Below are 25,371 nucleotides of genomic sequence, written 5' to 3' on the forward strand. Positions count from 1 at the left end.
TTTTAAATTTTCATTTCAATTTAAATTTTTTCTGCAAAAAATACTGAACCACATTTCCTACAATTGTGAGGGAATTTACAGGTACGGCCCCGAAAACGGACTACATATTTTATTGAATTCCAGAGGGGGCGGGGTACAACCCCTATGCGATATTTAAAAAACGCTATATTTGCACAAATTACGCATGTATCGGTTTAACAATTTACGGATTAATGTACGCCTGTTTTTTTTTAATTTTATGCTAGTATCTCCAATACTACTGAAACGATTTCCATCAAATTTGCAGCAAAAGCTCAATGTTTGGCGTTGTTATGTATATTTTATGAATTTTGGAGTGGATGGGGTACCTCGCCCACGCCTTTCTTTTAAACGCTATATGTATAAGCCAAACTGAATATATCGGTTTCAGCATAAATTTTGGGAGGCAATGGGGTTGTGTGTACCCTAGGTACGTATTTGGAGCCAAAATACCTGACCACGCCCACAAATATGTTATATCTTGAAAACTGATGACGACGCCCACTATTTCCAATACATTTCATGCAATTTTCAGAAATATCCCGTGGTCAAAAATGCTATATATTTGTAGAAGAATATTTGCTAAACTTATGAGTGCATCGGCTTGTAAATTAATTTTCGAGACAAAGATGGTTGCGCCTTCGGTCAAGAAAAATGATATATTTACAAATTTCCTTAAATGGTGAAGTTCAACAGTCCATCAGCCGTGAAAAACTTAAACATATATGTTTCAATAATCAGGAGAATTCGACTTAACCATTTTTTAACTTTTATAATTAGATGGTTTAGGAAAATTCTGGAGATGTTAAATGCTATAGCTACAAATTCCTTTTGTTTAGAGACTCACAATGAAAATTGATTTGGAACATTTCTTCTTTTGACACTACCCCCAAAAAGTGCGGTATTTTAGGAGATTTTGACTCAGTATTTAATAAATTTTAAAAGTTTAACAAATAATATCTACCTATAATATCTAATTTTGTAACGTCATTCTCTTAACAAAGTATTTTACATAGATATCTAGCTTGTTCTGGGACTTACAATGAAATTTTGTGTAGAATATTTCTTCTTTTAACACCTTTCGTCTAGAACTAAATTTCATGTTAGTTTCATGCATCAACTCGAAAAAAGAACAAAACAAATTTATTCACTTATTCACGACTTATATGGAGATTATTTTTGTCTTTGACGTCTTCTATCTAGAATGAAGTTTTGTGGGACAAAACTTAATAAACTCAGATAAAGTACAACATTAACCCTAAAACGTGATTTTACTTTTGGTTTAGGTACGATTTAGAGTTTTGGTGTATTCGGGGACCTATAGGGGGTTATCATGAACGGCAATTCCTCGTGAATTTTTTCACTTTTTTCCCTTAAGTTGCAACGGCGGAAAGACGAAACTCGCGGGGAAATTTCATTCATGATAACCCCCATAGTAAAATTTTATGACAAATAATTTTGTGGAATATTTTGATCTGATAGATCACATTTTAAAGGAGTTTTTAAACGTTTTTTAAAAATGGGGCCAAAAAGACCCGTTTAGTGACTCGCATGAGGGTAAATTTTTAATAAAAAGATACCCCGCATTGTTGTCAGTAATATTGCCAAAGACACTTTATACCTAAAATGCAAGGATTCCAAGGAATCTGATGTCGAATATTTCAAAACCTGTAGAAATGGGCGGAAACTGCCACGACTATTTAGGTTACTTCCCGACGTAAACTTCCAGAACACCGATACACGTGTCTTCTTTTTTTAGGTCCTCTTTCATAATCTGGCCGACTTATCTTGTAATTATTTTTGTTACAGACAAAATCTGTTGGTAAATTTCAAATCCTCCTCCGTTTGACAATGTACCGTAGGAGTGAAGCAGAAAATACTTATTTTTGAATTGTGAAGCATAAATTCTATAAAAAGTTGCCATTACAGCTCATTATGACGGGTCAGCAACGCGGACCGGGTTCTGCTAGTGAGAAATAAAATCGGTTCGTCAAGATTTGCTTGTCGGCAAAAATGTATAGGAAAGATACAATCCAAAAATTTATGGTGAAGCGAATATATCCGCTTTTATTAGAGGTGTTCCACAAAAGGTCAGCTAATGAATGTACAATATCGCAAATTTAACAAATAAATGGAGATATTACAATAGGCACTACACATTATTACATCTTTTGAGCTTTTAATTGTAATACAGGAATAGGCAATCCTTTGTTCCAATCCAAACTAATAAATATAACTGATTGATAGAGGATCTCCATTTTCCCTTTCCAGTTCTGTCATATCCCCGTTGTGTTCTAGTAGCATCTCATTGTTGTTCCGCTATAACATTTTTTAATTACGTTATATCATTTAAAGTACTATTGAATTATATTTATAGCTCAAGGGTTGCCTAAATAATCTTATTGTTCTTGAACTATGTATTTAACACAAATTATATTCTAAATATCCCACCTTACCTCTTTAGCAAACATGAGTACTAATTCACACAATATTAATGTTTAATTAATCCCTCCTCGTAAAATATGTTTCACAATTATACAGATTTAATGTGAAAATCATTATTACGTTATTCAACTTTGAGAAGCAAAATAACAGCTGGCAGTGGGCTATTTCAAATGTTATTTGCCATTCTTTCTCTCCCAAGGGTATTCCATTCGGTGTTACTCTCAACTCTTTGCGAAAACTTTCTTCTTAACTTTCTGCTCTATTTAATACGGCAACATTGTGTTTCCTTCTGTTTTCTACAACAGCAGCTAATAAAAAACAACACAACAACAAGAACTTAAAGCTGTTGTTCTAAAGTAGTTAGCTTGCCGTACGAAAATTTTTCGCTGTAGGAGGAGTGCCTTAAGTGGCAGAAATGAAAATCAGAGATTTTAAAATTTAAATTATCTCAAATGATTCAATTGTAGTTAACTAATCGTGGACTTAAAGAAGAGGAAGAAAGTAGAATCTGTGCAAAGTGTTACATTGTGGTATATTTATTTTAGGAAAGAGTTTTTTGGGGATTAGGGAAGATAAGTGACTATACAAAATACATTTTGTATGTAAATGTTAAGGGAACTTTAAAAAATGTGTTTAAATAAGGGGTACCGCAACAACAAATCTGCCAAATACATGTTTGGAAATTTGCTGATGCTATAGTTATTGATGCTTTCAATATCAAGCCCCAAAGCGGAACCTCACAGCAATACAGAAAAAAAAGCGATGATAACCCCTCTAAGAAGGCGTATAAATACCGGCCACATGGCGGTACACGCAGAATTGGCAGACAAGGGCTTCGTTGGAGCGAACAAGTGAAATGCTACATCAGAAAACTCCATATCTCAGATTCCGAAAACACAGCAGCAAGTTCGGTTTATGGAACAAGAGTTCTGTGAAAAGCGAGCTAAGTAAGCAAGTATGCGGACGTGACAAACTGCACATCCATATCGATGCTGGGAATCCGGAGAAAACATTAACGTGTTTGTATTTGTAACGTGCCAAAGTTGGCGAAAATGGTACCCAAAGGAATGGAATTTTGGGAATCATCCCAATCGACCAATTCAGGTGGTCACCGTACGTTTTGATGAGCCAAGAAAAAATAATATCCTTGAAATAAAAGTCACAAGGACTACATTCCATCTTCGCAATTGATTTAAATCTGAGAGAAATCTAAGTCCAATCTCAGTAACTCCTTTTGATATTTGTTGTGCCCAGCAGCCATAATAGGCATGGACTTGTCCCGAAACATGGAAACTCTGTCTGCTGCATAAATTTAAAACGATCCGAGAATGGTTTTAGAACGAAAGTATGTTTGGACGAAATCCGTTTCAGACAATTTGGAATCGATTTAGCAATATCCGTCCATCTGTTTGGCCGTCTGTCTGGCTGGCTAAATCGCGCGATATTGGGCAAGTCCAATATAGCCCGAAAGTTCGAAAGTATTTTGTCCAAACTCAGTTTAAGTTCGAAGATGAGCCATATCGGTCCACCCCTTGAGATACCTCCCCCACAAAAGTTCAAAAATGTTCTGAAAAATTGTGCGCACGATAACTTTTGAAGGGACTAATCGATGTGATCCATACTTTACACATCGTGAAATTTCTACTAGACATAGATGAGGTTCAAATGTGGACTCTATCGGGTACCTACCACACAAAACTTCGGATATGTTCAGTTTAAGACCTGCTCACGAATCGCTTTGATTTCTGTTGTAACAACTGCCCCAGTTGTATTTGCTGCCCCCATTACGACGGTATAAGTTTGTTTAGGGACAAGTCCATACTTCTTGATAAAATAGGCCGGAATTTGTAAAAAAACCCTATGGCGCCATGTGTAGTGGCTGGAGCGCATAATAAATCTCAAACTCATCAAGCGATTTGGTCCAAAATATTGTCTTCATAATATTACACTGTCCGACAGCCAAAATTACATTTGAACCGGACTATATACGCTTGAAAATATAAGCAAAATGGATTAAAATTGCATTTTTAATTTTTCGTTTTCTCATAGTTTTGACCTTTTAGAGGTCAAACAAATTTCAAAGATCAACATTTTTCAAAAAAATATTTTAAATACTTGTACTCGTCGTACGATGCTGGTATTGGTGTCATATGAAATAGGAGAGTATAGGCTTTTTATAGTAATTATAAATTATTGCATTCCAGGATAAAAAGGAAATCAAAAATATCGTTGAAAAATTAAGTCAAAAGTGAGCATTTTGGCAGGCGCATATCTTCTAAACCGGATGAATTTTAATCTGTTCATGGAGGCAAAGTTGTAGCTCTTATCATAAAGAATATAAATTCTGGACACATGAAATCCACTAAACCTCATCTTCATAATCTTCTATAACTTTTTCTAGGGGTTTGACCTTGGCGATATTGACCTTGAAAATGAGGTTTGATGAGGTTCATTTGTCCAGAATTGATGTTCTTTATGACAAGAGCTACAACTTTACAGACGATTACAAGTATTTAAATAAATGTTGACCTTTGAAATTTGTTTGACCTCTAAAAGGTCAAAACGATGAGAAAACGAAAAATTAAAAATACCATTATACTCCATTTTGCCTATACTTTCAAACGTATATAGTCCGGTTCAAGTGTAACAAAATTTTTTAAAAATTGTCGGACGGTGTTATGTTTAAGTTCGGAGATGACCAATATCGGACCACAACATACGGTACCTTGCCGCCAAAAATTAAATAATCACTAAAATGTTTCACGGTACATCTGTTGAACGGAGTAACCGATTCGCTCCAAACTTTTAATCTCCTAATATTTTGTTCAAATTTAGTTTAACTTCGAAAATGGTCCATATCGGTCTCCCCCATAAAAGTTCAACATTTTTGAACAATAATCCTATTCCACATTTGTGTCGGCAAGGTCAAAAGTCCAAAAAGGGCCACAATATACTGAAACCCTCCTTAATACTTAATTTTTGGGGAAAAGGATTTTGGAGATGAAAGTTTAAATTCATATAGGCTGAGGGTATATCGCTGTCGGCAAAGCCGGTTGATACTTTTTATACCCTCCACCATAGTATGGAGGGTATATTAACATTGTTTTTCTGTTTGCAACACATCGAAGTAATCACTTGCGACCATATAAAGTATATATATTCTTGATAAGGATACAATTCTAAGAAGACCTAGCCATGTCCGTCTGTCTGTATGTCCGTCTGTTGAAATCACTCTAGCGTTCGCAATAATTGAGCTATAGCGCTATATTTTTGCACCCGAGTGTCTTTTTCCATAGGCAGGCCAAGTTCGAAGATGGGCTATATCAGACCACTTTTTGGTATAGCCCCCATATAACGGCACCTCCCGATTTTCGATATTTTGGGAATTTTGGCAACATTTTTTGCCCGAACTACCTGTAATTTCACGTTTGGGGTTCCCAGTGGTCACAAAATATCTTCCCTAAAAACCGTAAATATAGGTCCATGTTTTGGTATAGCCCCCATATAACGGTACCTCCCGATTTTCGGTATTTTGAGGATTTTAGCTACAAGTTTAGACCGAACTACCTGTAATTCGAGGTTCCTATTAATCACAAAACATATCCAACAAAAACTGTCAACATAGGTCCATGTTTTGGTATAACCCCCATATAACGGTACCTCCGGATTTTCGGTTTTTTGGTTTCTAGCTACAATTTTTGACCCAAGTATCTGCAATTCGACATTTGAGGTTCCATATGGTCACAAAACTTCTCCACCAAAAACATAGGTCCATACTTTGGCATATAGTCCCATATACGGTTTCCGACCGATTGAATACATTTTTAATGCTTTTTTGCCTTATTTAGGTATCAGTGATCACAAAATATCTCCGCCTAAAATTGTGGACAGGAAAGAAAATAATTATTCCGTTTTAGTTCAGAATATTTTATGGTGGATTTACTTGTTAAATTGGCGTTATGCAAAATGTTTCGAAAATGTATAACTTTGATACGTTCCAACTCATCTTCCTGAGCTCGGTCGATCACGCATGCTGATTGATATCATCAGATATCTCCTCTGCACGTTCCCTCTGCGGATGCCAACGAGCGGTGGTCGTTAAGTTTTTTCTTATTGGAATATGTAAATGTAGTAGTATAAATCGACTCAGATCCTCTGCCATCACTGCAATCTTTGATTGTAAGAACCAAATTACAAAGGTAATTTTGTTGGTGTTAAACTAGAAAAGAACTTGGTGCCCGGACATAACTCCCAAAATTCGTTGGGAGCTATGTCCGTGAAGCAAAGCGGACATAACACCCAAAAAAATCGCAGACATAACTCCCAACGACTTTTTTTCTTAATTTGCAAGTTATTTCTTTGCTTAATTTTGAAATTTATTGCTATAATTTTTTTTAAATTTTAGAGTAGAAGTTAGAATTTAAGCGGACTTATACATTTGAGAAGGCCTAATTTAAAGACGAAATCATGCCCGAAATTATGTTAGTAGCAGTTCGGAGAATATTGTTGAAAAAATCGTGCGATTTTCAAATAAATTGTGCGCCGCAGGCGCAAATATTTTTGAAAAAATCGCGAAATTTTTTCATGCAGCGCTTTTCGTTTATCAGAAAGTATTTGAATATTTTTACAAAAACTCTTTATCTTCTTAAATTGTGAAAATATTTTTGTAAAAAATCTCGTGATTTTTTCAAAAATATTTTGGCCTGCGGCGTTTTTCGTTTTTCAGAAAGTATTTGAATATTTTTACAAAATTTTTTATCTTTTTAAGATGTGAAAATTATTTTTTAACGATTTTTTCAAAAATATTTTCGCCTGAGGCGCATTACGTTTTTCAAAATGTATTTGAATATTTGTATAAAAACATTTTATCTTCTTAAATTGTGAAAATATTTTTGTAAAAAATCGAGCGATTTTTTCAAGCATATTTTCGTTTTTCAGAAAGTATATTGTGAACATATTTTTGTAAAAAATCGCGCGAATTTTTTTAAAATATTTTGGCCTGTGGCGCATTTCGTTTTTTAGAGAGTATTTGAATATTTTTACAAAAACTTTTTATAATCTTAAATTGTGAAAATATTTTTAAAAAATCGCGCGATTGACTCTCTTGTAATAAACGCATTGATCGTATTTCGATTGAATTAAGCCAAATCATTTGAAAACAGAATCTATTTTTTTGAACCAATGTCGTGCTGCCTGTTTTAGGCCGTATAAAGCCTTTTTCAGTTTGCAAACTTTGTTTTTACCCTCCACAAAACCTTCTGGCTGGTGCATGTAAATTTCTTCTTCAAGGTTTCCATTGAAAAAAGCTGAAGAAACATCCAGCTGTCTTAACTTCAATTTGTGTTCGACGGATAGTGCATATATAAGTCGAATAGTACTTTGACGAACTACTGGTGCAAAAGTATCCATATAATGGACTCCGTATTCTTGAGCATATCCTTTTGCGACCAATCTTGCGCTTGGACAAAAAATTTCGAAATAGAAAATTTGGACCAAATCGGTTGCTACTTTTGTGAGATATTGCGCTTATCATTTTAGCAAATATTTCCAAATATTTGTGGGGGAGGTACCGGAAGCAGTGGACCTATAAGCACTACCATCGAATTTCATCTAATATTCGAAGAAATGTTACGATATCCAAAGTGTGGACGAACGCAGTATTCGGTTCGAGCTCTAAAGCCACTACATATGGTGCCATAGGGCTTTTTATACCCTCAGCCTTTAGGCTATGAAGGGTATATACACTTTCATACGGGCAAAATGTGCCTCATCGAAATAATGGTTTTAGACCCCAAGTATGTTTGGACGAAATGTGTTTCAGACAATTTGGAGTCGATTGAGCAATGTCCGTCCGTCTGTCTGTCTGTCTGTCTGGCTGGCTGGAGCGCACGATAACTCTCGAAGGGATGAACCGATTCGGTTCAAATTTTGGCTTTCGTAATATTTTGTCCAAACTTAGTTTAAGTTCGAAGATGAGCTATATCGGTCCACTCCTTCCGGTACCTCCCCCACAAAAGTTCGAAAATGTTCGGAAAATTTGTACGCACGATAACTCTTGAATGGTGTAACCGATTTGGTCCATACTTTGCCCATCGTGGAGCGTGTACCAGACTTAGATCAGGTTTTAATATGGACTCAATCGGTCCACTCCGTCGGGTACCTCCCACACAAAATTTTGGAAAAGTTCAGTTTAGGAACATCTCTCGAATCGCTTTGATTTTTGCTTTAGCAACTTGTATTCACTGCCCTCCATACGACGGTATAATATTCATCAGGGGCAAGTCCATACTTCCTGAGAAAATTGCCTGAAAGTTGCAAAAAACCCCTATGACACCGTGTGAGGAGGTTGGAGGACAAAATAACTCTCGAACAGGTCTGCCGATTCGGTCCAAAGTTTGGCCTTAGTAATATTTTGTCCAAACATAGTTTAAGTTCGAAGATGAGCTATATCGGTCCACTCCTTCGGGTACCTCCCCCACAAAAGTTCAAAAATGTTCGGAAAAAATGTGCGTACGATAACTCTTGAAGAGAGTGCCCGAATTGGTCCATACTTTACACATCCTAATATATCTACCAGATATAGATCAGGTTCAAATATGGACTATATTTGTCCACTCCATCCGGTACCTCCCACTCAAAATTTCGGATACATGTTCACTTCAAGACCTGCTTTCGAATCACTTTGATTTTTGTTGAAGCAACTTGCATTGCTGCCTCAATTGCGATGGTAAAAATTGTTTCAGGGGCAAGTTCATACTTCTTGAGCAAACATCCCTGAAGTTCTAAAAAACCCCTATGGTACCATATATAGTGGCTGGAGATCCATTCTTTTTAGTATCTCCTCCGCAAAACTTTTGATATTAAATCCTAATCAACATTTTTGTCAGTTCAAACGCCCAAAATTCTTAAAACTCCCTAAATACATGCGTTTTTTGGAAAAAAAAATTGTTTAAATATACACAGGCTGAGGGTATATCTCTGTCGGCAAAGCCGACTGATACTTTTGTACTTGTTTTTACAACTTTCGGGCTGTTTTCTCCAGCAGTAAAGACTTGCCCCTGAAAAAACGTTTACTGTCGTAATTGAGACAGAGAATGCAAGATGCGTCAACAAAAATCAAAGAGATTCGAGAACAGGTCTTAAAGTGAATTTATCCAAAATTGAATTGAATTTATCCCACCCGAAGGACTGAACAAATCAAATATAGTCCATATTCGAACCTGGCCTATATCTGGTAAATATATTAGGATGTGTAAAGTATGGTCCAAATCGCTCACTCCCATCCAGGGTTATCGTGCGCACAATTTTTCCGCACATTTTTGAAATTTTTTGGGGGAGGTACCTGAAGGTGTGGACCGATATGGTTTATCTTCGAACTTAAACTAAGTTTGCACAAAATATTTCGAAGGCTACATTTTGCAACGACTAAGTAGATCCGTTTGAGAGTTATATTGCGCTCCAACCACTACACACAGTGTCATAGGGGGTTTTTGCACCTTCAAGGTTAGTTTCTCAGGAAGTGTGGACTTGCCCCTGATGAAACTTGTACCGTCGTATGGAGGGCAGTGAATACAAGTTGCTACAACAAAAATCAAAGCGATTCGAGAGCAGGTTCTAAACTGAACTTTTCCGAAATTTTGTATGGAAGTACCCGAAGGGGTGGACCGATTGAGTTCATATTTGAACTTCATATTACTCTGGTAGAAAGTTTACGCTATACAAAGTATGGACCAAATCGGTTACTTCCTTCAAGAGTTATCGTGCGCACAAACTTTCCGAACATTTTCGAACTTTTGTGGAGGAGGTACCGGCAGGAGTGGACCGATGTAGCTCATCTTCGAACTTAAACTAAGTTTGGGCAAAATATTACGAAAGCCAAAATATGAACCGAATCGGTTCATCCGTTCGAGAGTTATCGTGCGCTCCAGCCGGCAGGACAGACAGACGGACGGACATGGCTAGATCGACTCCAAATTGTCTGAAATACATTTCGTCCAAACATACTTGGGGTCTAAAACCATTATTTCGATGAGGCACATTTCCATCGTATCAAAGTGTATATAGCCTCTTTATCCTAAAGGCTGAGGGTATAAAAACGGACATAACTCCCATTGGGACTTATGTCCGCTAGGGGGAGTCGGACATAGCTCCCAAAGAATTTCGGAGTTATGTCCGCAAACCAAGTCGGACATAACTCCCAAAATCGGTTTGGAGTTATGTCCGTGGGAGTTATGTCACGGCACCAAAGAACTTACTTGAAATCAATAAAACCTCCTTATTATTTTATACAAAAGAATTAATACCGCTTGTGTTTTTATTTCTTTTTGTTTTCCCCCACCACCGCTCTACAAAAACATTCGGTGTGCACCGATGTACTTTGAGAGTTATCGTTCGGACCATTTAAGCGAACATGTTGAATGTTGGGGTTCACAACTATTACTTTGGGCGAGACACATTTTTAATCGCATTCAAGTTTGTTCACCATTGTTAGCCTAAAGGATGTGGGACATTCAAAGAATATAACCAATTGCAAGCAGAAAACAAAGAACAAATGTGATAAAAGTGAAATATATCGACTATCAAAACCGATATGACCATACGACAGCATCGATTGAGCAATTTATTGACTCATTAAGGTGCTAACTGGCCACTGGGATATTATTAATCATGCAAGACGTCTAAATGTGCAATAAAACGACTTCTTCTCCAGTAACGAGAAAGAAGATTAAGCAGTTGAGCACCTACGGGGTAGAGGGTTATCCTACCCCTTTACCAGATATACTCTAATGAACACGTTGGGATACGTAGAATACTTTAGCTTTAGCTTTAGCTTTCCATACAACATTCAAGTAGTCTGGGATATCGTTACCAAAAGTCTCATAACCTAAAATGACTCTTACTTTACTTCACAAATTCCCCCTTATCCCTGTTAGAGTAGCAACAGTTCCATCTCCACAACAATATCTGTGTTACACTACCCTTCAACACTGTGCTGTGTTCTTGCATGCCAAGTACGAGTATGCGTGTAAAACTAGTGCGTGCAACATCAACTGTTCGTCCGTCAACCTATTCTATCTTCATGTTTGTGGACAATTTTAAACGTTTCGAGTAAATGTAAATGCTAGAAGTTATAATTAAAATCTGCTAAATGTGCCATAAGAAGCTTATGCATCTAAATAACAGTGTGTCTGCTCGGCATACACAATGTCACCTGGAATTTGCGTGAAATGAAATATAGCACACCTATTTTGCTAGGGAACACACACAAATTAAAACTGTTGGCAATTAATTAAAGTATATTTTATGGTTATGTGTTGTTGGACAAAGTGCCTGGCTGGCTGCCTGTTACTCATAGAGCTATGAATACATGCATTTTCTAGGCAACACCATAGCAAATAGTACATGTCCTGTATATATCCTTATAGACATTTGGAAGGGTGAATAGTAGCGGGTAATTAGGACAATTTGAATTTTTGTTTTGTTTATGGATATGAATGAAGACCCATGCATGCACCATGATAAAAAATAAATTCACATTATTCTCGTTAGGGTGCGTTAATTGGCAAACATGACTACTTGGTAATGTGGCAGGTAGCTATTAAACCAACTCACATTTTGCTGAAAACTTTAAAAAGTTATTTTGTCATCTACAAAAATGCTATTTATTGTTTTTAAAAATAGAATATGTTCATGGCGCATTCAGGTCCAAGGCTACTGTAATTATTTATTTTTTATATGAGGGTTTATCCCAGTTGGCAAAGCTGAGTAATAGTTTTTAATTTTAAAACAACAAGTTTTTAAGTGGCTTGTAGTTAAATAGATTTGCCTTCGGGAAAGGCAGAGTAGATAGATTTTCAGATTTGAAAAACTCTTCACTTCTCGTAGTTTTTATGTATAGCAACGAAAATCTCTTCCCCAGTTTCATATCGACACGTTCTGAAGAATAACCAATGAACGGAAACAAACAAAACGATTCCCGTACCAATCACACAAAGCCACAAACTTTTCAGCTTCTCTGTATCGTTTCATTCTCACAACCAAAACAAAAACACAAACTTTTCAATGTAAAAAGATGGAAACTGTACGATTGCTGTAATGTAACTTCGGCTATGCTTTGCCGAGTTGTTTCATTCACCACCGAAACGACAAGTATTTTTGGGAAACGTTTGCCGTGCGTTATGGTCAATGGCACACTCAGACACACACACATGTGATTGCTTAACAACCCTAAAGTTAGCATCAGCATACCACAGTGAACAAAGTGAATTTTATCAACCACCAAACGTTTTTTATTTATTCACATGTGTTTAGTACTATTCCGTTTTCTATCTGCTCTTGTGGAGTTGAGTACTTTTCGCTTTTCGTTCTGTTCGTACTCACGAATGTAAACAAAACTAAACAGCGAGCTCGGCCAACGTGGGTTATGTTTCGTTTTGTATTGTTCCTATGGAAAATACGAAACGAAACGATTGGAAATGTTATTTAAAGTATTTTTACGTACGCTGAGAATAACTTTAATTGTCGAATTCGTTTAAATTAGAATTCGTCAAATAAACTATGTGATGAAATTGTAGATTTTTTTTGGCTGTTTTATGCAGTCAAGAGCTTAGAACTTGTCCAAACTCTATAGAAAACATTAGTTATTAACCTCCTTCCGCTGTTTCTTGTAGGAGTTTTGTTTCATACTCTTCTTTGTTTTTCTTATCCGTTATATGAAATACTACAATTAAACTGACACAACAAACATTAATTATATATTTCTTACAGAACTATTATCAACACCTGTGGAAGGTGAAAAAATTCTTATGATTTGCACCTTCTGTTACAAAAAAACAATATAAATGGAATGGGCATTCCAATTAAAACATAATTAACAGTTATAACAAGTTGCAATTATTACGACGCTACAGAGACTAGGATTCTATCAAAGAAACGTGAAAATATGAATCGCAAAGAATGCCAGAACAAATAGTTATCAGTCCTGGAGTTCCTTTGTGAATCGGCCATGTGATAATTTACAAAATACAAAAAAAAAAAACAACAAATAAAAAAGCGTAGAGTTCGGCCGGGCCGAATTGAATACATATTAGTTAATTGTCCTTCTTGTCCACAATTTTAAGTAGAGATATTTTGTGACCACAGAAACCCAAATGCCTATATAAGGTCAGAAAATATATCAAAAAAATATTCTTCAATTGGGGGCTACTATAACAAGACATGAAACTATGTTGACAATTTTTGGTGGAGATGTTTTGTAACCTCTTGAAAATTTAAACGTCAAATTAAAGGTAATTCGGTAAAAAATTTTTCCTAAAACTCTCAAAATACTGAAAATCGGGAGGAACCGTTTTATGGGACCTATACCGAAACATAAATCTATGTTACAAATTTTTGACTGAGATATTTTGTGACTATTGGGAACCTCAAAAGTTAACTTACAGGTACTTCTGTCAAAAAGGTAGCTAAAATCCTCAAAATACCGAAAATCATTATATGGGGGCTATAACAAAACATTATTCTATGTTGAAAATCTTTGGTGGGAATATTTTGTGAACTCTGGGAACCTTAAACGACAAATAACAGGTAGTTCGGTTAACAAATGTAGCTAAAACTATCCAAATATCAGGGGTTCCGTTATATGGGGGCTACACCGAAAAATGGACTAAAGTTGAAAATTTCCGGTGGAGATGTTTTGTGACCTCTGGGAACCTTAAAAGTCAAATTACAGGTAGTTCTGTCAACAAATTTTGCTAAAACTCTCAAAATACCGAAAATCTAGAGGTGGAGTGGTTTTGTGACCTATTGGGACTTCAAACATCAAATTAAAGGTAGTTCGGTCAAAAATGTTGCAAAATCCCTCAAAATACCTAAACTTGGGAGGTAATACTATATGGGGGGCTATACCAAAACATGAACCTATGTTAAACAATTTTTGGGTGGAGAGGTTAATGAACTTTGGAAACCTCAAATGTTAAATTACAGGTAGTTCGGTCTAAAAATGTAGCTAAAATCATCAAAATACCGGAGGTACCGTTATATGGGGACTATACCGAAACATTAATCTATGTTACAAATTTTTGATGGAGATATTTTATAACCACTGGGAACCTCAAATGTTAAATGACAGGTAGTTGGGTCAAAAATGTAGCTAAAACCCTCAAAATACCGAAAATCGGGAGGTGCAGTTATATGTGGGCTATACAAAACATAAACCTATATTGACAATTCTTGGTGGATATATTTTGTGACCTCTGGGGACTTCAAACTTGAAATTACTGGTGTTTCGGTCATAAAATGTAACTAAAACCATCAAAAATTTAGGTAAAACCCTCAAAATAACGAAAATCGGGAGGTGCCGTTATATGGGGGCTATTCGAAAACGTGGGCCGATATAGTCCATCTTCGAACTTGGTCTGCCTATGGAAAAAATACACTCTGGTGCGAAAATATAGCGCGCTAGCTCAATTATTCCGGACGCTACAGTCATTACAACAGACGGACATGGCTATATCGACTCAGAATTTTATCCTGATCAAGAATATATATACTTTATATGGTCGCAAATGATTTTTTCAATGCGTTACAAACGGAAAATCAAACTTATTATGCCAATCGCAACTTTTTGTATCTTCCATAACGAGTAAAAGAAGAAAAAAATGGTGTCATATTCCTGCTTAAACAGTTAAACAAGTTGACATCGATGTTTTCGGCCCGCAGAAAATCCGAATACCATGTTACAGTCACTTCAGTAGAAAAGTCTTCAGATCGACCGATATCGGTGACATTCCAATTTGAGAACCCGCTATCAAAAACTAAACACAAAATTTCAACAATTTCTGCTGGGCAATGTGGCTAAAACCTTCAAAATACCGAAAGCAGGGAGGTACCCTTCTATGGGGACTATATTAAAGCATTTTCCTGAACTGGCAAATTTCTGGAGGATAGTTTTTTATAACCATGGAAGATTAAATCAAATTTTCAGTCATGTCGGTGTGATAATTAGACTAAAACCTAAAAGATTGTTGTTTTACTTAATCTGGTAGCATTAGCACAATCGAACTTCTCTTCTCTTCTCTTTCCCGAAGAACTTCAACACGAACATTGAGGTTCCGTACAACTATAACACGAACACTAGGTGCCCGAACAACTACAATACCAACACCAATACTGATTTGCCGAACAACGACAACACGAATACCGAGTTCCTCTTACGCCTACATCCGAACAGCACATCATCAAGTTCGCATTAATAACAAATCGACTACATTCGAACAACGAATTACCAAGTTCTTAATCATCTATGAATCGTCTACATCCAAAAAATGAATGATTAAGTTCCCGATCATGAATATATCGCCTACATCCGAAGACCGGATTATCGAGGTACTGATCATCTATGCATCAGACATATATCCGAACATTGAATCACCAAGTTTCCGATCATCTACAAATCGCCTATATCCGAACACCAAATCATCAAGCTTCCGCACATCTACGGTGTGGCATGTCCGCCGAATTAATAATTCGTTAGTTGTTAATAAAAGTCTTCGCACCGACATAACCAAAAGGGCATAACATTTTTTTCTCTCCAAATTCATGATATTATTACATATATATCATTCTATATCATATATAATTTTATTCCATATATCATATCAATTAAAAGTGATTTGTGCGGGACCTTTCTCAATATTTAAATGGAATAAAAGTTATTATAGTTAAAAATAGTCAAAAAGTCATACATTCGTGCAACAGGAAATATTTTTTTTCCAATTTTTTTCTTGGATTAGGATAAAAGTTCAAAATGTTAAGGAGGAGGTACTTGAAGGAATGGACCGACATAGTCCATTATGGAAGTTGATCTTCTTTTGGGGGTCATATCTTTTCGATAGATATCGCTTCCACTAGTCATTTCAGTGGGTCATCGTATAACTTTTAGACCAGTACGCCATGAAGGATGGACTTGTCCACGGAAAACATAATCTCGCTGTAAACGGGACTACACCGAACAGCATCGGTATACATGTCCCAAGGATCTTCAAACAGACCATAAACTGCACTTAGATATAAATGTTGAACTTTGGGGGAGGTACCCTAAGGTACCCCAACCAGTACACACGGTATCATAGGGATTTTTTGCACCTTTCAGGCTATTTTCTCAGAAAGTATCGACTTGCCTCTGAAAAAAAAAACACTTGCCGACGTAAAGGAGGCAGCGTATGCAGGTTGCTTCAACAGAAATCAAAGTGATTCGGGAGCGGGCCTTAAAGTGAATTTATCCAAAATTTTGTATGGGAGGTACCCGAAGGAGTGGCAAATATAGTTCATATTCAAACCTGATCTATATGTGCTAGACATATTAGGATGTGTAAAGTATGGACCAAATCGGTCACTCCATTCAAGAGTTATCGTGCGCACAATTTTTCCGAACATTTTTGAACTTGTGTGGGGAGGTACCTGATGAGTGGACCGATATAGCTTATCATCGAACTTAAATTAAGTTTGAACAAAATATTATTTAGGCCAAATTTTGGACCGGATCGGCAGATCCGTTCGAGAGTTATCTTTCGTTCCAACCACTACACACGGTATCATGGGTTTTTTTTGCAACTTTCAGGCTATTTTCTCAGGGAGTATGGACTTGCCCCTGACGAAACTAGTACCGTCGTATGGGGAGCAGTGAATACCCGAAGTTGGACCGATTTAGTCCATATTGGAACCTAACTTAAGTCTACAAAGTATGGACCGAATCGGTTACTCCCTTCAAGAGTTATCGTGCGCACAATTTGTCCGAACATTTTCGAACTTTTGTGGGGGAGGTACCGGAAGAAGTTGACCGATATAACCCATCTTCGAACTTAAGCTAAGTTTGGACAAAATATTACGAAAGCCAAATTTTGAACAGATTCCGTTGATCCATTCGAGGGCAGCATGATACTAGTGCGTGTTTTTTCGATATATCCACTGCATCCACCTAAAATTGATGCTGACATTTTGAAGCCGGAATTTCGGGGGTTTTTTGTAATATTCCATACTCACAATAGGATTATAGAACTCGTGATTTTACGTTAATGTATATTTCATGAGTGTGCTCCTTACAGAATCCTAGTAATTGGAGTCTAAAGTCCAAAACTTGATGCGTGAATTTTCTTAAAAAACCTATTTTTATACCCTACACCACTATGTGGGGAGGGTATTATAAGTTGGTTTTGGCCAAAGAGTTTGTAACGCATCGAAATAATGGTCGTAGACCCATACTTATATATACCAAAATGAATGTCTCGACGAGCTGAGTCGATCTGGCTATGTGTGTCCGTCCGTCTGTCCATCTAAACCTTGTAATTACGCTACAGGTCGCAATTTTGATCGGATCGTCAGAAATTTTGGATATTGATGATGGTCCCGGAGGGGAAGAAGCCTATTGATTTAAGTGATGGTCGGATAATATTTAGGGGTCGGAAAGGGCAAAAAGACAACGTTTTTTTCCAAAGCGAATATCTCAGCTTCCATATGGGGTATACCAAAAGCAAAACCTGATAATGAAAGTAGAAAATATTACCTTCCTAATGATGTAAAGTTGGTGCTAGTAGGTGATCAAACAACGAAGATATCACAATACTTACAAATAAAACCACAATTTTCATTTTTGCGATTTTAATTATATTGACGAATATCACAGCTTTGGTTGGAAACTTTCCAAAAGCAAAGCCTGACTATGAAAGTAGGAGATCCCGTCTTTACAATGATGTAAACTAGGTCGGCGTAGGTAACCAAATAACGGAGATATCGCAATATTCGGTAATACATCCCATTTATCCATTTTTTTGGAAATCACGCTACAGGTCCCAATTTTGATCGAATCGTCACGAAATTTTGAGGGTTAATGGGGGTCTCACAGAGGAAGAAGCCTATTAATTTTGGTGATGGTCTGATAATATTTAGGGGTCGGAATGGGCAAAAAACTTATTTGAAGAAAAGTCAACATTTTATTTCAAAGCCAATATCTCTGTTTCTTTAAGAGGTATATCAAAAGCAAAACCTGGCAAGGAAAGTAGGAAATAGGTGGTCAAATAGCAGAGATATGGCAATAGTCGATAATGCATCCCATTTTCCGATTTTTTTGTAATCACGCTACAGGTCCGAATTTTGATCAGATCGTCACGAAGTTTTTGGAATTTTATGCGGGTCCCACAGAGGAAGAAGCCTATTTATTTTGGTGATGGTCGGATAATATTAAGGAGTCGGAATAATCGAAAAGCTTATGCGGAGAAAAGTCAAAGTTTTTTTCTTATGCGAATATTTCCGCTTCTAGTAGGAGTAATCCAAAAGGAAAGCCCGCCAATGGAAGAAGAAAAGATGTCCTTTATATTGACGCAAAGTATGTTGGCGTAAGTGGGCAAACAACCGAGATATCGCAAAATATATTATAAAATATAATATATGTATCCAATTTTTCCATTTTTTGTAATCACGTTACAAGCTGGAATTTGATCGGATAGTCAAGAATTTTTGGGGGTTGATGGGGGCCCCACAGAGGAAGATGCCTATTGATTTTGGTGATGGTCGGATAATATTTAGGGATCGGAATGGGGAAACACTCATGTGGAGACAAATTAAAAATTTTATTCGCAAAGAATATCGATTTCTAGTAGGGTTATTTCAACGACAAAGCCTGTCAATCGAAGAAGAAAATATTACCTGTACATTGGTGTAAAGTAGGTTGGCGAAGGTGGTCAAACAAGGGATATACCACAATAGTCGGTAATGTATCCAATTCTTCCATTCTACAGGTCGACATTTTGATGGGATGGTCACAAAATTTTGGTTGCTTATGGGGGTCCCAGAGAGAAAGAGGCATATTTCTTTGATTAAAACCCAAAATATGTTTGGTGGTAGTCGGATTATGTTCCCTAAAATAAATGTTTACCAGTGAAAAGCTTATGCACAGGGGTAGTGGTGTAGGGTATCACGTGGTCGGCCCCGTCCCGACTATAGCCTTTGGTCACTAGTTTGCGTTTAAAATTTACAAGTGTCATTCAATTTCTTTTGAGCCCCGAGTGAATTTAGTTTTCTTACGCGACGGATCTAATGAGTCCTTCCGCGATCGTATCCATCCACTAAAACCGCGGACAAATTGAAAATAGGAAAATCATTAAAAAAATATCTTGACAAAACCGCGTACTAAACCGCGATTTTCTTTAAAAATTTTTACATAAATGGAATCACGCAAACTAGAATGTGTATGCACATCCGCGGTTCTTGAAGAATCTATTTCAAATATGTGTATATTGACGTATTTTTGATGGGCGCTAATGAAACCGGATGCGCATCAAAATCGTATGCACATTGCGCGACTTTTACCCACTTTAAGGTTTTTGGCATTGTGGGATGCAACTGACGGCACACAATGGCCGCTGAGTGAAACATCGAAATATGCACAGACATTGAAAGATATTGATTCGCAGTATCCAAAATCGGAAGCGCATCTCATGACTAATTAGCGAATAACAGGCTTTTTAATTTTCATATAATTTTAATGATTGTAATTTCAATATTGATTGTAATTTCTTATTTTCCTATCTTTATAAATTATTTCAGTAAGAAACTAAGCTTTCGCGAGTAAACCTTATTTTTTAATGAATCATTAGCAGACATCTACGAATGCTGTTAACGATATATGCATACTAGCAAATGCCCGCTACTTCGTATGCGGAAAGGGAATAAAATATATATAAACAATATTTAATTGTGTTCACTGGAGATTTGTTGAACTATAACCTACTTTTATTACCAACATTTAATCGATTTAATTCCTTTTAATACTGTAAATTGTAATCAGAATTTAAAAAAAAAATCTTAGGTATCGCACCCCTACACAGCTACCATATTTTCATTTCGAATTTGCAAAACTACGACTCATATCAGAGACATACACCAACAGCGACTAATATTGCATATTTCAGACTTGACTCCTGGTTTTACCCCTTCACTAACACAGCATTCCCTTCCAGTACGAATTCCCAAACACTAAACTTTATCTCACCCCTTCACAACTGCAATAACGCACATTCACAATTCAAGGTTCTAGCTTCTGCGGTTTCGCCCAGAACCCGAATAGGTCCGTAAAATTTTCGGCATTCAAAATGACCATAAAAATCCACGTTTTCGTATATCCCCATATAACGGTACCCCTCGTCATAGTGTTTTTTAAAAGAAGAACAAATCTATATTGTCCAAACGCCTTTGCGTTAACATAAAATCAATGGAACAATATTCAGTAAAATTTTTCAAACTCAGGACTTTATCTCAAATTTTAGAGTAATCTTCATAACAAATATATTTCCATTTCGTATTTTTTATACAAGTAGCGTATTTTCAAATTATATAATCCCAGCTTTGTTCCTACACCCAACACCAAATTTAGTACCTTAACTGTTTACACAATACCAAAATGGTTTTGGCACCAACATGTTATCCACCTTTTCGTACACATAGGTAAACGTTTCAAAAATTACTTCCTTATATTCGACATATATCCCAAGCCCAATTCACTTTTCCAGCTTTATCTGTTCCCCTGAAACCAATTATAGTACTATTTAGTACTTTTTGTATAAATAAGTACGAATTTTCAAAACCTCCTCCCTACCTGTTCTACCCCTTTACAAAATCACAAATTGTACAAAATTTTATACCATATAGCAAATACCAAAAGGTACAAAATTTTTTACCATTTAGCACTTTTCGTACACGACTTTCCAAAAACCGCTTTCATATCTCAGCTCTATCCGTTCACCCAAATCCAAATTACAGCCAATGTAGTTCCATTTAGCACTTCTTCCTTAGTACGTATTTCCAAAACTACCTCAATCCTACACTCCTACAGTAATCTGTTCACGCAAATACAAATTGTAGCGAATTTAGTACCATTTAGTACTGATTCGTGCACATTAGTACGATTTTCCAAAGCTATCTCCATATCTCAATTCTAACAGCAATCTTAATTCCAAATTTCAGGATTCCAGTTCTATCCGTTCATCCAAATCATACTAAACTCACTATCAGTTAGGACTTTTCGACCTTTGGTACTCATTCCAAATATCAGAATTCTTGCCCTATTAACCCATATCCAAATTGTACTATATTTAATACCATTTAGTACTTTTTGTACACTTTTAGTTCGAATTTCCAAAAACCTTTCAATCAGTGACCTTCATTCCAAATTCCTGCTCTATCCGTTCACCCAAATCCAAATTGTACTAAATTTAGTACCATTTAGTACTTTTCGTGCACATATTGTTCGAATTTCCAAAAACCTTTCTTTGTTACTATCCATCAGTGATCCTCATTCCAAATTTCAGGATTCCAGCTCTATCCGTTCACACAAATACAAATTGTACTAAATTTAGTACCATTTAGTACTTTTCGTGCACTTATAGTTCAAATTTCCAAAAACGTTTCATTGTTACTCTTCATCAGTGACCGTCGTTCCAAATTTCAAGATTCCAGCTCTATACGTTCACCCAAATCCAAATTGTAATAAATTTAGTACCATTTGTTACTTTTCGTACACTTATTGTTCGAATTTCCAAAAACATTTCTTTGTTACTCTCCCTCATTGACCCTCATTCCAAATTTCAGGATTCCTACTCTATCCGTTCACCCAAATCCAAATTGTACTAAATTTAGTACCATTTAGTACTTTTCGTACCGTTATAGTTCGAATATTCAAAAACCTTTCGTTGTTACTCTTCGTTAGTGCCCCCACTCCGAATTTCAGAATTCCAGCTCTATCCGTTCACCCAAATCCAAATTGTACTAAATTTAGTACCATTTCGTACTTTTCGTGCACATATTGTTCGAATTTCCAAAAACCTTTCGTTGTTACTCTCCATCAGTGACCCTCATTTCAAATTTCAGGATTCCAGCTCTATCCGTTCACCCAAATCCAAATTGTACTAAATTTAGACCATTTAGTACTTTTCGTACCCTTATAGTTCAAATTTACAAAACCTTTCATTGTTACTCTTCATCAGGGACACTCATTCCAAATTTCAGGATTCTAGCTCTATCCGTTCACCCAAATCGAAATTGTACTAAATTTAGTACCATTTAGTACTTTTCGTGAACTTATAGTTCGAATTTCCAAAAACCTTTCTTTTTTACTCTTCATCAGTGACCCTCATTCCAAATTTCAGGATTCCAGCTCTATCCGTTCACACAAATCCAAATTATACTAAATTTAGTACTTTTCGTACCCTTGTAGTTCGAATTTCAAAAAACCCTTTCGTACATCTTTCTAGCTCTCCATCAGTTACCCTCATTCCAAATTTCAGAATTCTAGCTCTTACCGTTTGCCTAATACAAAGGGTACCATATTTAGTACCTTTTAGTACTTTTCGTACACTTCTAGGTCGAATTTCCAAAAACCCAGCCTTATCTCACCCCTACACACCAACAGCAACCTACACCCAAAATTTCAACTTTCTAGCTTCAGCGGTTTCGTCTGGGCGCTGATGAATCAGTCAGTCAGTCAGTCACTCACCTCACTACTCTTTTATATATATAGATATTTTCTCATAAGAACAAATAAGACATTTTTATGCCTTCCACCATAGTATGGAGGGTATATTAAGTTTGTTTTTCCGTTTGTAACGCATTGAAATACTAATTTGCGACCCTATAAAGTATATATATTCTTGATCAGGGTAAAATTCTGAGTCGATCTGTGCACGTCCGTCCGTCCGTCCGTCTGTGGTAATCACTCTAGCATCCACAAAACTGGAGATAGGACGATGAAATTTTGGGAAAATGCGTCTTTTGTTTGCAGGCAGGTCAAGTTCGATGATGGGCTATATCGGTCCACGTTTTGGTATAGCCCCCATATAACGGTACCCCCCGATTTACGGTATTGTGACGTTTTTAGCTACATTTTCAGACCGATGTAGGTATAATTTAACATTTAGGGTTCTTAAGTGTCAATAAACTTATATAACAAAAGTTGTGGACATAGGTCCACGTTTTGGTATAGCCCCCATATGACGGTACCCCCCGATTTACGGTATTTTGACGTTTTTAGCTACAATTTCAGAATGATTTAGCTATAGTTTGACATTTAGGGTTCTTAAGTGTCAGTAAACATATATAACAAAAGTTGTGGACATAGGTCCACGTTTTGGTATAGCCCCCATATAACGGTACCCCCGATTTACGGTATTTTGACGATTTTAGCTAAATTTTCAGACCGTTGTAGCTATAATTTGACATTTAGGATTCTTAAGTGTCAATAAACTTATATAACAAAAGTTGTGGACATAGGTCCACGTTTTGGTATAGCCCCCATATGACGGTACCCCCCGATTTACGGTATTTTGACGTTTTTAGCTACAATTTCAGAATGATTTAGCTATAGTTTGACATTTAGGGTTCTTAAGTGTCAGTAAACTTATATAACAAAAGTTGTGGACATAGGTCCACGTTTTGGTATAGCCCCCATATAACGTTACCCCCCGATTTATGCTATTTTGACGATTTTAGCTAAATTTTCAGACCGTTGTAGCTATAATTTGACATTTAGGATTCTTAAGTGTCAATAAACTTATATAACAAAAGTTGTGGACATAGGTCCACGTTTTGGTATAGCCCCCATATAACGGTACCCCCGATTTACGGTATTTTGACGTTTTTAGCTACAATTTCAGACCGATTTAGCTATAATTTGACATTTAGGGTTCTTAACTGTCAATAAACTTATATAACAAAAGTTGTGGACATAGGTCCACGTTTTATATAACAAAAGTTGTGGACATAGGTCCACGTTTTGGTACCCATATAACGGTACCCCCGATTTATGGCATTTTGACGTTTTTAGTTACATTTACAGACCGATTTAGCTATAAAGTGACATTTAGGGTTCTTAAATGGCAATAAACTTATATAACTAGTGGACATAGGTCCATGTTTTGGAATAGCCCTCATATAACGTTACCGTAAGATTTCAGGTATTTTGACGTTTAAATTCACATTTCTAGACCGAATTAGCTATAATTTGATATTTAGGGTCCTTAGTGACCAAAAAACTTATATTCGAAGTAGTTATAAACGAAGGTCCATGTTTTGGTATAGCCCCATATAACGGTACCTGGTATAACGGATTTCGGTATCCCCATATAACGGATTTTCGGTATTTTGAGAATTTTACCTACAAGTTTTAACCGAATTATCTGTAATTTGAACATTTGACATTTGAAATTCTTAGTGGTCACCACACCTCTCCACCAAAAATTGTCAAGAAAGGTCGATGTATTGATAAAGCTATAAAAGTACCTCCCGATTTTCAGTAATTTGATGATTTTAACTACAATATTAAACCAAACTAGCAGTAATTTGACATTTGAAGTTCTTAGTGGTCACAACACCTCTCCATAAAAAATTGTCAACATAGGTCCATGTTCGGATAAAGCCCCATATAACGGTACCTCCCAATTTTCAGTAATTGGAAATTTTTGCTAAAATTTTTAACCGAACTAACTGTAATTTGACATTTGGAGGTTGTAGTGGTCACCACACATCTGCATAAACAATTTTCAAATATAACGATACTTCCCGATTTTCGGTACTTTGAGGATTTTACTTAAAATGTTTAACCGAACGTAGATCCATGTTTTGGTATAGCCCCAAAACAAACCTCCCGATTTTCCGTACCTTAGCTTTATTTTTTAGACGAACTTTCTGTAATTTGAAATTTAAAAGCCAACAAAAATTGTTCATTTAAGTTCATATTTTCGTATAGCCCACATACCTCTGAACTAGCTGTTAATGACATTTGAAGTTCCCACGTTATGTACCGATTTTCGGTATTTTGAGGATTCTAGCTACAATTTTTAATCGAATTAGGAGTTATTTGACATT

The 25,371-nt window shown here is 36.3% G+C and overlaps 1 protein-coding gene across 2 annotated transcripts in view; it reads right to left on the reverse strand.

The window, feature by feature from the left end:
- Positions 1-25,371, reverse strand: part of Mctp (multiple C2 domain and transmembrane region protein) — a 194,765-nt gene that overhangs the window by 107,375 nt on the left and 62,019 nt on the right. The window lies entirely within an intron of this gene.

The sequence above is a fragment of the Musca autumnalis genome, unplaced genomic scaffold (assembly GCF_047663935.1).
Source record: "Musca autumnalis isolate F117 unplaced genomic scaffold, ASM4766393v1 scaffold_5, whole genome shotgun sequence".
NCBI lineage: Eukaryota > Metazoa > Arthropoda > Insecta > Diptera > Muscidae > Musca > Musca autumnalis.